Source organism: Oryctolagus cuniculus, chromosome 14 (assembly GCF_051225735.1).
Source record: "Oryctolagus cuniculus isolate XC-2025 breed Fujian yellow rabbit chromosome 14, ASM5122573v1, whole genome shotgun sequence".
Lineage (NCBI taxonomy): Eukaryota > Metazoa > Chordata > Mammalia > Lagomorpha > Leporidae > Oryctolagus > Oryctolagus cuniculus.
Window position 1 is genome coordinate 82,670,409 of NC_142880.1, and position 16,145 is coordinate 82,686,553.

The window sequence follows — 16,145 nt, forward strand, 5'->3', positions numbered from 1 at the left end:
CTCACTCTTCCCCTGAGAGTCTTCAGGTCTTCAAAGGACTGGACTTCAGTGACATCATGTAGCAGTCACACTGATATGTAGCAGACCTCAGCTTTGTAAGACCTAGACCATACACATGTTGGGGAGTTCTTTTTAAGAAAAAGCCCATAAAAATTTAAATTCAAAATTAGGTAGGAAAGTGAATATTTAGAAGAGTTCCAAGCTGCATTAGCCAGCATTTGCCGGAGCTGGGAGATGGACAAGTCCACTGCCAAGGCAGCTGTCCCCATGTAGCGGGCACGAGCTGAGACGATCATGCTTGGCTCAGCCCTGGTCCTGTCCACAGATCTCCTTCCCTTTCCCTGTCGTTGGACCTATCTCACCAACACAGTGAATAAAGGTTTGGGTGTAGATCTAGGGAAGATGGCACCAGGATTACCCAATCTAACTCTAGTGTTCTGACCCACAAAACCTGCCTCCAGTCTTCACAAACAGACTAGGAAAGTACAACCCTCTCACAGGCTGAATGGAAACAGAATGTAATGACAAGCAAGACAGAGGCTGCCATGCGCTCCAGTCTAGCTCTCCAGGACACCATGTCAGGTGTGACGGAATAATTGACAGTAATAAAGATCATACATTGACCTCGCCTTTGGATCTGTGCCTCAGACCTCCCATGGTGGAGGTGATGGCCAAAGGGAAGTTGGCATTTACAGGACAAGCTCTGGGTCTCTTTCCATCAGCCATACAGCATCCCCTAATAGCCATTCCTCACACTGGCCTGTGTGCCAAGACTGAGAAAATCTGCCTGTACCCCTTCCCCTCCAACCCCCTTTCTCATGGGCAAGAAAAGCCAGCGCGGCCCCTCACCCTCTCTCAGATGGCGCGGTGTGTGTACTGACCTGGGCGGGCAGGGAAAAGCAAGGGAAGCCGTGACTACCTAGACTGGAAATACTGCTCCCTGCGCTAAGCATTTCACCGAGATGAAATCTGCTTCACTTTTATAACCCAACCCATCACAGAATGAGACAGCTCATAATATTATCCATCATGCCAGGACAGTGTCCTTGGATGCTACAAAAGAACACATGTGGGTAGATTGCCAATTTGTTATTTTTTGTTCTTGAAAAATTTGACTATGGGGGGAAATTTCAAGAAAACCACCCAGTCCCCAGCCTGTATACAGAGCACTCAAAGCCCATCTATCAGGAAGAACTGCCAATTACATCCACAGGCATTTGCAGGTGACCAAAGGATATTTCCCAGTGTTGTCTCATCCATTCTTCTCACACGGGCGTGCAGAAGAGCTCCTCATGGGAGCACGGAGAACGCTGGGTGGGAGGAGCGCCCTTCCCACCTCCTCCTCCTGGTGCATGCACTCATCTCCCTTCCCTCGCCTTCAAAAGAAGCGTCTTACTCCTTCTCTCTTCAGTTTGTTCAGTTTGTCTGAAATCTCGCAGAACACATACACACACACACACACACACACACACACACACGAAGTCAGAGACAGGATAAAAATACACTCTGCCATGGTGCCTGAGAAAGTGGCGCATGCTGGACACAATGTGGTAGACACATTGAAAGGCATCTGTGACCCAGAACGTCTGTCCAACTCCAGATATCCAACCATCACACCCAGCAGACCTGGCCACCAGTGATGTGCCGTGGCAGGTGATGAGTCAGTGTACCCTAGGTCATTCCCGAGAAGTCCTGTACGAATTTGGACCAGAGTTGTTCAATGCGATCCAAAGAGGGGCGGGGATCTGAGGCCTGACAGACCAGGAAGGCCATGAACTTGTTCTATTACAGATTCTTCAGCCGCTGAGAAGCTTGGCCCCATTTACCGTGGTTAGTCTGTGTCCCTGATAGGAGCAACACTTACAAAGCACCTACTATGTGGTAGACACAGAGCTAAATTCCCCCATCCCTAACTCAATTTGAATTCCAGTCTAAATCTTGCATGACTATTCTCAGATGTGACCTGTTCAATCCTAGGAGTAGAATACAGAACAACAGAAATGCAATCTGGAGACCAGAGGCTAAACTTCAGGACACACAGCTGGTTTTTGCTGTTGTGTTTAAGGTTTATGCATTTATTTTGAAAGTCAGAGTTACAGAAAAAGAGGGACAGAGGGATCTTCCATCAGCTGGTTCACTCTCCAGATAGCTAAAATGGCCAGCACTGGGCCAGGTTGAAGCCAGGAGCAAAAAGCTTCAACTGGTTCGAACTCCTACGTTGGTGGCAGGAACCCAAACACTTGGGCCATCTTCTCTTGCTTTTCCCAAGCCATTAGCAGGGAGCTAGATCAGAAGTGGAGCAGCCAGGACACAAACTGGCACCCATACAGGATGCCAGCATTGTGGGTGGAGGCTCTGCCCGACTGTGCCACAGCCCAGGCCCCAACACAAGCTAGCATCTGCTCACCTCCGTGAGGCAAACGCAGGGATACACGGGATTACTTCAGCCTGTGGACAAATTACCCAGCAGGAAATGGGCCATTCCAGGCAGTGGTTTCCCCAGCTGGGTCCTCAGAGGGGGTTGTCCTATGACAGGGAGCTGACCTGGGATCACAGTGGAGCTGCTTCAGGACATAAGGACCCCAGACTCAGACTCAGGGAAGGGAACTAAAACTCCAGCTCCGAAAGCTGTGAGCCGATTCAGGGCAAAGCGCTCCATCAAGATCCAACAGCTACGTGAGCCCATGCTCCAGGACCTGTGTCTTCTGTGTCTCTTCCTAAAACCCCATTGCCTTTGTTACGTGGGTCTACGACACACTTGTAGACGACATGCTTGTGTTGGAGGCTCCACTACCCTAATTTGGTCACTTGTTTCATAGGCCACACTCACATTCTTCTACTAAAGCCTAAAAACTGTTGTTGCTTAAATTTAGAATCCAGAGCCCCTGATGGAAAATTCATGACTGATGAGATAACCTGACTTCAGTTCACGTCTGACGTCTGTCTCCCTAAGCTACTCCCAAAGCCTGTCTATGTGGCACTTGACACTGACAGTGCAGAGTAGTGGGCTATTTATCCTGTGTGTCTGGAGCAAGGAGGCATCATAATGGCACATTCACGGAATCCATTCTAAAAGACAGCGCCACACTCTCAGGTGAGATGCATGCAGATGCAAATTACTCCCCACAGGGGATGGAGTGCCTGGAGCTACAGCTGAAGCCAAGTCCTGTGATCTTCTTTTGCTTTTCTCCCTGCTCCCCTGCTTCCTGGCCCTCCAGCTAAACAAGCCCAGGCATCTGCCACTCCCCCAGAGAAAGCTGGAATGCCGTGGGAGCCTAGTGTGACCTTGGGAAGGTCACATTTTTTTTTTTAAATGCTGCTGGTACCAGAGCTTGAAATTTGCAGTATGACACCCATACTGGTGCATCGTTTTCTAGCCCCACAGTCCTTTAGCAAAAGGGCAACAGCCTCTGTTTGGCAGTCTATTGCTAGCATTTTCCATCCCAACAATGCCCCCAGTGGAAATCTCTAGCTTGGAACTCAAAACCAATCATTAATGAGAAAGCTTACAACTGGGAAGTACTCAGGCAGATACCAGACTTAAAGTGCATTTAATCAATAATAGGTAATTTCCATCTAAAACAACTGTGATTATATTGGAGTAAAAATTTGTGACCTGCGTCAGCATTGCCTACTGATTATCTACACAGCTAAAACCCAGTGGTGAATCGGCCACTTTCCACTCCACGCTATGAAACGCTGGGCTCAGGGCTCAGGGCTCAGGCGAGATCTAGAAGCTTGACGTCTACGTCAACCTTGAGGAAAGCTGAACCCTTGTAGCTAAGAATATAACATTTCCTAACACATTTTTGAATGTTTCTTTAAAAACTGCATTTTCCCCTTAATATGTTTTATAAATATGTTCAGTGGTGGATAATATCTTTGTAGCTTAGCCTCTGGTTACAAAATAGTCAGAGGAGTGCATGGCTGATTCGGGGTAAAATGAACATCCCCCACATATGGACACAATGACAATCGGGGATTTGCAGGACCTGTAGAGAGAGAGAGTCGGAATATCTTCATTCCTGGGGAGGATGTTTGCGCATTGTTAGGCAAAAGCACAGAATTGTTAGTGTTGCCCAAATCCTCACAGAAAGGCACATATGGACCCAGGGTGGCTGAAGGAATGGCTGTGAGCATAACAAAGCTACCAGGTTTTATTTATTTATTTCAGCTATTATCATTGCTATTTGACTTCCGCAGCCACGTTTCCGTCCTAGGAACAGGAGACTCTGCAAGCCACTTCCTGCTTCGGCAGAGCCCCTGCCAAGAGCTGGTGGGAGAAAGAAATGAGAGAGCAAGAGCAGGGAGCAGGGACGGGCCTGTCGGCCTCGCTCCTCCCGGAACCCTCACCCAGGCAGCAGCTGTTTCCTCGTCTCAGCCTCTGCCCACCCATGCAGACCAGCCTCATCACGCCCCACTCAGCGGTACCAGCTGAACCCAGCCCCTGCCACTCCTTCCCTAAGGTCCCGCAGTGCTGGCAGCAACCAAGCATCTTCGCCTGCAAGGTCCTGAGCTGAGGCAGCAGTTGAGTGGTGCCCCCTCTGCAGAGGTGTAGTCCCAACGCAACAGGGACCCTGCTGGAAGCGTCCGGGTCCTGCACACCCCAAGTGTTGCCCTTCCTGCCCTTCTGCTCTCTGAACACATCAGTGTTCTCATTCCTATTGGGCTGCTGGCTGGTCCTGTCCGCATTGCTCCTTCTGAAACCTTTTTTTTTTTTTTCAGTATTATTAACACCTGTTAATTAATTTTTTTAAAAGATTTTATTTATTTGAGAGGTGAAGCTACAAAGAGAGGGAGAGACAGAGAGAGAGAAAGGTCTTCCATCTGCTGGTTCACTCCCCAAATGGCAGCAACAGCTGGAGCTGGGCAGATATGAAGCCAGGAGCCGGGAGCTTCTTCTAGGTCTCCCATAGGGGTGCAGGGGCCCAAGCACTTGGGCCATCTTCCAGTGCTTTCCTAGGCCATTAGCAGAGAGCTGGATTGGAAGAGGAGCAGCCAGGACACAAACCAAGCACCCGCAGGCAGAGGCTTAGCCTACTTACGCCACAGCACCAGCCCCAGTGAATTTCTTATATAACATTTTATCCATTAAAATAGTAGTGTCTTTGTCTTCAAGGGGGAAAAAACTGGTGGCGGGAGGGCATAGGGATTGCCCGTGATCCAGTAACTTCAGGCAACACAGAGTGAAGCAACATTGATAAAGGGTTCTTCACAGGACTCCAGGGCCTCTGCACCTGCTCCTGGGACACTGCAGATTTCCACGTGAAGATAGTTCTCATCTAATAGAGCCTGGGCCTCCTCAAACCTTCTGTTATCAGTCGTAAAACATAAGATACCTTGCATTATTCTACTCCATAGAAAATATTTTCTTCAAAGAAAAAAATCTGGGAGATCCACTGTCATGCATTTCTTCCAGGCCAGCACCCCACAGGCATAGCAAAGTAGAGAATAGAGGCAATTAAAAACGAGAAGGTGCCAATGTTTTGGTAACTATTCTCGATATCTAGAAAATTGATCACAAAGAACTCATAGAATACTACATTCTGATAAGCTTCAATTTAAAGATTGATCAGATTCTCCTTATATTAATGTGTTATTGCTTTTAGAGAAATTGTATCTTGTCCTCTGATCTAACTAGCCGTAGCATTAAACCTCAGTTTCCTGCAATTGTGAGCCTGAGAAAATGCTATCTCATTTTTATAACTCAAGAATACAAAGTTGTGACTATATTTAACTCCAGTGGCGATTTGTAACACAAAGGATTATCATATATTGTGAGATTTGTATCATATATTGTGAGATCTGTATCATATATTGTGAGATCTGAGTAGAAAGTGTAAGAAACTGTCCAGCGAAAGTGGACCCCCATTGTCCTGTCATATCTACACTCTTCTCACTCACTCTCTCTCCCACATCTAGTCAAGGTCATCCCCTCTCGCAGATCCAGACCAGGGGCACTTTTCCACCATGAAACACTCTTCGGCTGTTGTGATCCACTCAGTTCTCCCTTCCCTGAACTCAGCTGGTGTTCAGCATTTGCACTCCTAAGTTGGATATGTCCTAAGTGCCTTTACCTTGCTGTTTATTTATGACATGAATGCTGTGTCTCCAAATGAACTGAGAACACGGACAGCATGGGCCACGCGTGTGTCTACACTAACAACAACATCTGAACATGCTGGGAAAAGGAATGCATTTTTGATTTCCAAAGGTTCTCACATGAAAAGTAAGAGATACTGCAAAGCATTTACAGAGAAAGAAGAAATTACACGGAATCTGGGTTCCCAGAATCTCAGTGGGTTATGAAGTTTACATGAACACCTGTTTGTTTTAGAAGAATTTAGTGCTTTGCTTGTCATAAGTGCTCCACGAATGGCAGCTGTTGATGATAATTATTATTGTGGAATTGCAATATTTGGGAGTCCATTTGGGATTTCAAATGGAACAAGCTAAAAATGCGCCATTTAGAACAGCATTTAGTAAGCTCCAGTTATAGAAAGTGCACGCAGAGTGGTGACATGGAAGGAATGCTGATCCAGAATCAGTCAGAACGCAGATCTCTCAAATCCTCATTTACTCACTCTGTGACCTTGGACAAACACTTCCCTTTTCCCAATATCAATTTCCCTGTTTCTAAAAGAAATATAGGCGCTGTGGCAAAGCGGGTTAACGCCCTGGCCTGAAGCGCTGGCATCCCATTTGGGCGCTGGTTCTAGTCCCGCCTGCCCTCTTCCAATCCAACTCTCTGCTATGGCCTGGGAAAGCAGTAGAAGATGGCCCAAGTCCTTGGGCCCCTGCACCCATGGGGGAGACCCAGAGGAAGCTCCTGGCTCCTGGCTTTGGATCGGCGCAGCTCTGGCCATTGCAGCCATTGGGGAGTGAACCATCAGATGGAAGACCTCTCTCTCTCTCTCTCTCTTCCTCTCTTCTCTCTGTATAACTCTGACTTTCAAATAAATAAATAAATAAATAACTATTTAACATAAAATAAAATTACTATAACCATTACTTGATACAGGATGGTGCAGCACATAAATTATGCATAGCAGGTGCTTAATAATTGATCCTGCTGGTTGCGGCTGCTGTTATTTTTATGGGCTGCTTTCACCCAGGTGAGCAGAGACAATATCACCCGCCTAGGTTGAAGGTATTCACCTGCCTGCTTCAGGGCTTCACATCCAAAACAGAACTCACTGTCATGCATTTAAGGATTATTCCCTATTAGAATGGCCAAACATATTCATCTATTATCAGTATTTGCCACCTAATGTGAATTTCTTTATCAGCCCTAATAGCTTACAGAAGCCTTGAGTCACTCTTGCAGCCCTCACGGGCCAAAGCGGGACTCTGCCCCCGACACTCTGCAGGGAGCACAGAGACAGTCTCTCTCTGCACGTGCTTGAGGGGACGTGGGAAGAATGTGGGGGGAAAGCAAGGCCTCAGCTGGGCACCACAGCGCTGAGGGATGCCAGTGGGGCCTCACCTCCCTGCCGCTGCTGATTTCCTAGATGAGGGAGCACTGCAAAGTTTAGATAAACTCTCAGGTTGTTTTTTTTTTTTTTTTTTAATAAGCAAATCAATCTGGCTTTCTTACCTAGAGCGGATGGTTTCGAATTTCTCAAAAAGCTGTGCAGGCTCTCTCTGTGCACACGGGACAATGAGCCAAGTAGGCCTGCGAGGACAGATGTTCCGGCTTCCTTGATGCCTCCTCTCTGCACCAGCACATCAGACACTGGGAGTCTCTCCTCCACCATCTGCCTGAAATTTTCTTCTGAATAATAAAAAAGAACTTGTAAGGGAATTGATTTAAAAAAAAAAAAAAGGAAAGCAAACCTGTTTCAAAGAATCAACATTTTAGAGACTACTGTAAATGATGCTAATCATTTGCATGCAAATAACAATTAGGAGACTTAAGCAGGCTTGGCTGAAGCCATGTTTGGCCCTGCTTCTCTTCCCCATTACTTTTGCACTTGTCTGTACTGTACCTGAAAAGCCACCCAAGTACGGGCTTTTCAAACAGGCTGTACTTCAAATGTTCACTGGTCCACACTGATGCTAACCCCCGCTTCAACCAGACCCTAAGCCTGCACCACAGTTTCTCAGAGCTTCTGTGGTCTGCTGCAAGGACACCCCCATCATTCTCCTACATTATCCACCATCTAACTGCAGCCCTCCTCCCTTTTCTCTGGCTGCATATTAATTAATCCACATATTAAGAAATTTGGAATCACTGTTCCTACCCAAAGCCATTTCCTCCTTTTAACCAGAAGATAATCAAGTTACGGCCTCAAATTAGAGTTAATCGCCCGACATTATTTTGTAATTTATGAGAGCGTTGCAGCTGACGTGAGATGATCAAGTTTTATGATCTATGTCTGCGTTTGTGGTTTATTGACTCAGAGTTTGGATATTTAGCTTCTAAAAATGGATTTAATATGGTCAGATTAGTTGGCCCTTTCTCCGAAGGCCACCCTGGGTCAGTACCCAGTAGTTACAGAGGCCTTCCTAATCCCTTAAATATCCCCTCAATATTAAGGCTGATGCGAAGCTGCGTGTGTGCTTCATCAGAATAATAACAGCAACAATTCCTCATATTTGTATAATGCTTAATATTTTTCAAAGCACTGTTGTTAAATGTCATATTCTCCCAAACCGGCTGCACTGATAGGAAACTGAGAAGAATCTCATTTTCCTCATTAAAATAAAGTAAAAAATGTTAATGCCGAGGAAATGGAGCCGCCGGCCCCTGGGTTCCACGTTCATTAGCAGAATCCCACTAAAAATCGCTGAGCTCCACACGGCACCAGGCAGGGTGGACAGTGGAATCAGCGTGTTACCTCTCCCCGTCTTCCCCAGAGAGCCCGCTGCTCTTGGCAGCTCTCCCCGTCCGCACAGGGGTCATCTGTCTGGGGCTGCAGCCTCTCCTCCTGCGACCCCTGCCAGCTATGATCAGTGTCACTGGGCGAAGCCGTTGCAACTGCCCTCTGAATCCCAAATCCCGCTTTGGGTTTTGCCTGCGCTCAGTGCAATCAGTCCAGAGATGTTAGGCGCTCAAAGCAGGTACGGACACGGTCATGATTCTTCCCCTGCTAAGTGGCTCTGGGACTTTCCCCAGTCCTTCAGCTCTTACAAACCACACTCCCTGCAATCACAGCTGTGCTCAAGCCCCTGCCACCAGCAAGGCAGGCAGAACAGGCTCGAGTGGCAGGGGCAGAGCCCACGGGATGCTGGGAAGACGGGCAGAGGGAGCAGGGAGCAGGTGAGCTGAAAGGCTCAGGCAGAATTCCACTGGTTGTCATATGTGTTCCATTCTAGACAGGTCTGCGTGTGTGTGTGTGTGTGTGAGAGAGAGAGAGAGAGAGAGAGAGAGAGAGAGGAGACCCAGGCCCCTCTCTGTCCTTTACCTTACTATACTCCATTGGAGTTTCTTTCTTTTTTTTTTTTTTTTTTTTTTTTTTTTGACAGGCAGAGTGGACAGTGAGAGAGAGAGACAGAGAGAAAGGTCTTCCTTTGCCATTGGTTCACCCTCCAATGGCCGCCTTGGCCAGCGCGCTGCGGCCGGCACACCGCGCTGATCCGATGGCAGGAGCCAGGAGCCAGGTGCTTTTCCTGGTCTCCCATGGGGTGCAGGGCCCAAGCACCTGGGCCATCCTCCACTGCACTCCCTGGCCACAGCAGAGAGCTGGCCTGGAAGAGGGGCAACCGGGACAGAATCCGGCGCCCCAACCGGGACTAGAACCTGGTGTGCCGGCGCCACAAGGCGGAGGATTAGCCTAGTGAGCCGCGGCGCCGGCCTCCATTGGAGTTTCTTTAAAAGTCTAAGCACTGTTTTCAGGCAATGCCCCCGTCTGAAATGCCTTTGGGGCACTGCTTTCATACCATGTTGTCTTGCTCTCCAGGCGAGAGGCAAGACCCACCTGGAAGGGACTTGAGCTCCTCCACAAAGTAGGTGCAACTGCCACACATCGAGTTTCTGGTAGGACATGCGGCAGTTAGTAGTGCCAGGATCAAAACCCTCTGCCTTCCAGGTACATGGTGAGCTCTCCTTCACTACTATCTCTGAAACCTGGCCAAGCACACGGCTTACTCTGGCCAATAAAGAGAGCAGAAGTGATGTGTGTCCCTCACATAGTCAGCCACTGACCCAAGGCTGTGATGATGGTGGACACAACGTGTTGAGAAACAGTCTCCTTTGTCTACAAGGAACAGAGCCCCCATGGACTGACAACGGACACAGAACCCGAATAGGAAGCAAACCTAGACTGTGTCCCCCTGATGTGGACAGGTGCACAGCTACCGAATGAAAAGCAGAGGACTGCCAGCAGCACCTGCACATGCACGCACCCCAAACCCTACTCCTTTCTGTGCACACCGGCTAGAAATATCCAACATGCTGCAGGCTTGGCACACCCATTCCCTGACCTGCACCTGGGCCTCATTCCCATCGTGCACAAGACACCGTGATGCTTTGCTGGAGATGACCACGGATGTGCTTCCAGTCCTATGTGGAGATGCCACACCTCTTTCAAGAGTCCCATAAAACAGAAATGGAAGCAAGGGGTATTTGAGCCCCACCCAAACTCCACCTCCTTTGAATATTTAATTAGGCCCTGCCTCAGGCACCACCCGCTACCCTACCAGAGGACAACCCCAATTTTGGTGGGGTCAACAGCCCTTCCTTCCTTGTAAAGAGGGCTGCCTGCCCTTCCATCTGAGTGTGTACTATCCCTTTCAATGAATCTTACTTCCTGCTCCCATTAAACATGTCTCCATCTTGCATTCTTTTCTCCCTTGGAGCTAAGAACCTGGAATAAGCCCAGCTGGGGGTCACCCCCCACACACACATACACAACACCTCCACTGGGAGCTGTGAATTGTTTGTTAACCGCCTTATCACTTGAACTAACCTAATATCTGGATGGGGGGGGGGGGGCGGGCCAGCAGCTTCTAAAATCCATTTTGGCTGAAACTCAGCCAAATGGCTAAAGCAACACAGGTATTTACCTGACTTCCATTAAAGAGAGGACACAGAGGCCGGACAAAAGCAGAAGGACAGTCACTACCACCATCCTGCCACATACAGAAATAATACACAAAATATGTGGCTCATTGTCAAGATAAATTCCACTTCTTGAAAGTCTCTCTCACTTAGGAGAGGGCACACATTATACATTTTCTTCATTACATTTTCAGAAACAAAGGAAGAGAAAAAAGGACCCTGCCAAACAGCATTTATATTTAGCATGCACCATATGCACATGTGCGGGACAGAGTACAAAGACATGTGGCAGTCCCACCAGATTGAAATCAGCAGGATAGAGAACAGGAGATACAATATATAAGTGCGAGACTCTCAGTAGCATAAATGCAGGCATTTCTGAGAACAGAATGGCCCTTTGTGTCTTGACTTCACAAGATTCTTCAGTAGCCACTTCAGAATATTCTAGGGGAGCACAATCTTTAGATGCAAGGCCATGCGTGAAAGGAAGACTCAGTGGGCAAATGGTCTTTGAAGTGGAGTGCAGTTACTTAGGGCCCCTGTAGGTTCTGGCTAATCCACTCTACTGCATCCTCCAGTCTGGAGCTCTGTTTTGAATGGGAGGCTCTGAGTCACAGAGGGAGAAAATATTTGGAGGCAAAGATGGTATCTACCAGCATCAAAGCCACACTCAGGACAACCGAGTGCTTCATGACTATCAAAGGAGCATGAGAATGAAGTGGTCAGGCCCCGAAGAGGGAACTGAATGTAGCCAACTGCAAATAGGAGGAGAGGAAAAGCAGGCATGTGAGCGCAGAGCTGGCTGCAGCTCGGCGTGATGCCAGCCCATCAGCTCTGAGCCAGCAGCGAGTAGCAGAGGGGAGGCCATTGCCCACGTCCCGACAGGGCATTTACCTAAACACACAGCTGCCTCTTCACAGCCCTGTACTCTCACCCCCTGGAGTGCCACGGTGTGGCTGTGAAAGAACCAGATGCACTTAGTTCAGCAATGCCATTCCTCCTTCCCAGCACACATTATATATTTTCTACAGAGCCCAGCTCTGTAGAGATGCATGGGTAAGTCCACCTGTCAGTCTTGTCCACTGGACATAAGTCACAATGCAGTCAGTAGTGAAGGAAAGACCTTGGTGCCCGGTCTGTCTGTCCTACTTCTCAAATGATGGTTATTCCTCTCCTTTATTCTTCAAATTATTCAGAATCATTGGTAGAGAACAGGTTAGACTAAGTGGATTTGTCTACCCCTACCATCACTCACACCCCTGAAGTGACCAAGGTGAACCTTTTCTTGTTAATTCTGCAAGTGGTGTATGTGTTGCAATCAGACATTAAGTAATCAGAAGTTAAATCGTATTGAAAGTAGGTAAGCTCTAGTTATTGTCTGAATGGTTGTAACACCCTCAAGATTTATATGTTGGCGCGGTGCCGCGGCTCACTAGGCTAATCCTCCACCTGCGGCGCCAGCACACCGGGTTCTAGTGCCAGTTGGGGCGCCGGATTCTGTCCTGGTTGTTCCTCTTCCAGTCCAGCTCTCTGCTGTGGCCCAGGAGTGCAGTGGAGGATGGCCCAAGTGCTTGGGCCTTGTGCCCATGTGGGAGACCAGGAGGAAGCACCTGGCTCCTGGCTTAGGATCGGTGCAGCGCGCCAGCCGCAACGCACCAGCTGTAACGACCACTTGGGGGGTGAACCAACAGAAAAAGGAAGACCTTTCTCTCTGTCTCTCTGTCTCTCTCTCTCTCACTGTCTAACTGTGCCTGTCAAAAATAAATAAATAAATAAATAAAGACTTATATGTTGAAACTCTGACCATGAAGTGAGGGGGTGCACCTGGGGGGACGATTAGGTCAAGGGGAAGAGCCCCCCCAACTCCTGTCTCTGTGGATGGGATGAACGCCCTTATTAAAAAAAAATAAGACCAGAGGGAGCTTGTTGACTCCTCCACCTTGTGAAGACACGGCAGAAGGCCCCCATCTATGAAGCTGCGAGTGAGCTCTCACCAGAAATGAATCCACTGCTCTCTTGATCTTGGACTTCTCAGTGTCTAGAACTGAGAGAGGTGTCTGTTGTTTACGATTTACCAGTCTAAGGCACTTCGTGATAGTGGCCCAAATAGATTAAAATAGTTCTGCAGCAAAACTGTCTACTTTTGGCTTCTGGGTGACTTTCTTTTAAAGCTTAAAATATTTAGGGGTACCCAGCTACATCTCCTGATCTATAGAGTTTCTAGCAAGCTTCCACTTCCCAAGGACTCACTGCCGGCTTCACTGCAGATCAGACTCACACACAGACACATTTGGGTTGGCCCAACAGAGACCAGGAGAAAAGGGACTTCCTGAAAGATTCTACTACAAGGGGATAAGGGAGAGCCAGAGACAGATCCTGACTATCCAGGCGAGCAGTCTTTCCAGACACTACAAGGGCTGATCCTGGAACTCACCCATCTGCAGGCTTAGAATCACACTGGCAGAAAGGGGCTATGTAAGTTGCAAGCATTGTATTCATCTCTGTAATTTGGCAGGCTCAAGAAGCCTCCACATGGGACTTCCTACAGCTGAACACAGTGCATGGGAAGCATTTTTAGCCTCCATTTGCAAAGAGAACAGTAAGAATCTCCAGCCTGGAGGAGTAACAGTTGCAAGGGTTTGAATATCATCTGTCCCCAGCCAAACTCATGTTGAAACTTAATTTCCCAGTGCAGGGGTGTTGAGAGGTGAGGCCTGGTGGAAGGTATTTGGGTCATGAGGACAAAGCCTCTCGCGTGAGTTCTCATTCTCCCGGGACTGGATGCGTCACCACGGCAGCAGGCTGCTATAAAGCCAGGATGCCCCTTGTCTCATCTCTTCGGCATGCGTGCATTTATCCTTTTGCTTTCTGCCCTGCGTTGAAACACCACAAGGCCCTCACCAGATGCAGCTACCTAGTCTGAGACTTCCCAGACTCCAGAATTGTGAGCCTAAATAAACTTCTTTCCTTTAAAGATCACCCAGTTTCAGGGATTCTGTTGATACCAACAGAAAGTGAACCAAGATGGCAAATTTGATACATTCTCACAGACATAGAGAGTTCTAGCTCCAGTGATGTCCAGGTGGCCAAAGGGATGGACAGAGCCCCAGAGAAGCCCTCTGTGGAACTGTCCCTTTTAAAATCGCAGAGTTGAAGCCCATTTAGACAGCATCATGCAAGAGTCAGAGCTCATCTGTGGGAATGTGAGAGAAAGCCTTCCTGGAGGGCCCCGGAAGTACCTGGACAGGACAGCACTTCCCGTGCTCCTGGGAGTCAGTCCAGTGGCACAACCTTGGTCTTCTGAAAGTAATAGCTTAGCGTCAATTGGTTGGGGGTCCAGGATCATGGCACAACAGGTAACATCACCTTCTGCGATGCCAGCATTCCATATGGGCACTTGTTCGAGCCCCAGCTGCTCCACTTCCAATCTAGCTCCCTGCTAATGGCCTGGAAAAGGCAATAAAAGATGGTCCAAGAGTTTTGGCCCCTGCATCCGAGTGGGAGACCCAGAAGAAACTCCTGGCTCCTGGCTTTGGCCTGGCACAGCCCGACCATTGCAGCCATTTGAGAAATGAACCAGCAGATGGAAGATTCTCCCTCTCTCCTTCTTCTCTCTCTCTCGCTCTCTCTCTCTCCTTCTTTCTGTGTAACTCTGACTTTCAAATAAATATATCAACCTTTAAAAAGAAGAAGAACTTTGCTGCTATCTATTTAGACTTAGTTTAATGATTCTTTCATCTTGGGAATTTTTCCCCTTGTGTTTTCACTTCTACCTTCATAAGAGTCTGACCCCCATGGTCTACAGATCAGAAAGCAGGGTCACTAGGAGTCCTCCTTCCCCTCCCCAGCTCTCTTTCCCCTCTCTGCCTCCACGTCTCCCAACCTCAGAGGTGAAGCAGCAGAAGCACACTCAGTGATCAGAGATTTGGGGTCACTCACTAATTCTCCATCACTGCTTTGCCTTAAAAGGAATCTGTAAATCAGCACGGTGAAAACTGACTTCTTAATACGGAAGTGTTGCCCCACAAACAGGGTGTATTCTTGATTTTACTTAGATCTATTTAAATTATCTCTGTATGTTTTATAGTTTTTGATATAGCACATATCTTTTACTTGACTAATTCCTAAGAATTTTATATTTTTACTGTATTACAAAATGAACTAGTAATTTTTAATGGAAAATTTTAATTGTTTGTTGTCAATTGAATATAAGTGACCTTTATGTCAGGGTACTTCAAAAAGTTCATGGAAAATGGAATGAAAAGATGTTTGTTTTGGTGTCAAAAAACTTGGAAACTGTGCATAGTTTTTTTTTTTTTGTAATACCTATTTTCCACGGATTTTAGGAAGATTCTTTGTATATAGACCTTGATAAATTCACTTATTGATTATAAGTTTACCTATATTATACAAATTATAGTCTAGAAATAATGACCATTTTTTCCTCACCAATCCTTACAGCTTTCACATCTTTTTCTAGTTATTTGTATTAAGTAGATTCTCTAGTATAAAGTTTAAAAGAAGGGATGATGCATTCTTATCTCACTCCTCATCTCAGAGGAAAAATGTAATACTTCACCACTGACTATTAGGTTTACTGTAGATTTTTCTAGACATCTTGTTATGAGATCAGAAATTATATGGTGTACCACACCACATTCAAAGAGGTGTTCAGAGCATCAGTATTCATAAGAATCTAACACTAGAAACACATTAAGCTTTCATCAACAGTAGGGTGAATAGATTAACGTGGTGTAGCCACAATGGAATACTAGACAGCCATATGAAAGGCTGTGCAACAACATAATGAATCACAGACATAATACAAAGTAGAAGTCAGTATATATGATCAGTACATTTATATGATATCGATATAAGACAATTCCTCATATTTAGCAGACTTTGCACCCCCAGCATTGCAGCCATCTGAAGGCTCTTGGCGATGTGTTGATTATAAGACCATGAAACACTGGTGTGACCATTCACCTGAGAAAATACCTAGTTAATGTCTTATCATCAACTTTGGGCATGTACCATTATCATTGTATATTTTATCACAAGGAAATTTATAGCTCTGTGGTAGAAGCCTACAGTGCCCCAATGAGTCCTGTCTTTATATAATCCCCTCTCCTTGAGGGAGGAC

General features: G+C 47.1%; 1 long non-coding RNA gene across 1 annotated transcript; it reads right to left on the reverse strand.

The window, feature by feature from the left end:
* Nucleotides 1–3,875: 3,875 nt before the first annotated feature.
* On the reverse strand, nt 3,876–14,441 carry LOC149122413 (uncharacterized). The gene is made up of 3 exons (XR_016220809.1): nt 14,242–14,441; nt 7,598–7,774; nt 3,876–4,273 (listed from the first exon to the last, which is right to left on the reverse strand). It is a non-coding gene; the product is annotated as an uncharacterized LOC149122413 (long non-coding RNA).
* Between the last annotated feature and the right edge of the window lie 1,704 nt (nt 14,442–16,145).